The following is a 1,234-nucleotide window of genomic DNA, read 5'->3' on the forward strand; positions in this document are numbered from 1 at the left end:
GTTCTTTTCTTTGGCAACAACAGTGGCATTGTCCCAGTCAATCTTGTGACTATGTTCCTGCGCATGCTCGGCAAATAATAGTCGTGTGACTATTATTTCTTAGATCACGTTTTTTTTTCGTTTCCATGCCTGACCAGCCAAACTTTCATCGAACCCTTGATTATGCAGCCAGAGGCAGTGGCACTCGTAGTGTCCTGTTTGAGATGAATGGTCTTTTCGTCCGTGTCTATCCACTATCACCTGGGCTTATCTCCTGGCTGCTGAAGTGTGCCTGCATTTTCCAGGTCAACTACTCGGACATTAATGTCTGGATACAAATTGGGTAGATCTTGTATGCCATGCCCAACATCAGAGTAAGTTTTCTGTTTCTGCTTGCACTTTTGCTCATGCACTTTCATTTTCCTCGGGTCCGGGAGTTGTGGAAAGAAGCTGTTTGCAGTAGCTGGAAGTGTAGTCCTAAGCCTTTGGCTCGTAAGCATTTGCACTAGCGAGGAGCTATTTTTCAGAAGGCTCAGTCTATAATCGTGTGTCTTGTAGGCATCACCTGACGTCTCAAGGGAGTTCTTGGATAAGTTTATGGTGGCTTCTGTGAGATCATTGCGCTGTTGGTAGCGTGGACTGCACGCCATTTGTTGGAATTCTTATGAATTCTGCAAACAGCGAGCTGCGCCCTTTTGGAAGCTACAGTTTGTTGCGGTTCACGACCACTACACTATTGCACGCCTTGTGAAAACAAAGAGGCATTGAGTCGCAACCACAGGTCCTGTCAAACTAGCCAGTACTAGCTCAGGATACCCTTACTAGTATTTTGTGACGATGAGCCACCACACCCCTCCAATAGAAAATATGTCCATAGTGAACTTCTGTAACAGCTTTTCTCGGAATCCCAATTGCAGGAGTGTCACCCTTCTCTTAGCCCTGTGGTGCTAGCATGTACGACATGACTTGAAGACATTTGCTGTTTGTATGTATTTATGATGCAGCACTTTGTCATCTTGATAGGCATTTTTTGATTTCAAAGTGGCCTTCAAGTGAGAAGTGCTGGGTGGGTAAGCTCCTGTAGCTTCTTGGGCACGATGGTTTTATTGCCAAAATATCAACATGTCTTGGACTACATTGTCCTTGTAAAGCCAGAATTCTTTCAGAGTTTGCAACACCTTGTCCAGCTCTTTCGAGTGAAAATGCAAAGTTGGCAGCAGCATTAATCTAGCACTTGTTCTTTCTTCATTTGTTG

Source organism: Dermacentor variabilis, chromosome 3 (assembly GCF_050947875.1).
Source record: "Dermacentor variabilis isolate Ectoservices chromosome 3, ASM5094787v1, whole genome shotgun sequence".
In the NCBI taxonomy this organism is placed as follows: domain Eukaryota; kingdom Metazoa; phylum Arthropoda; class Arachnida; order Ixodida; family Ixodidae; genus Dermacentor; species Dermacentor variabilis.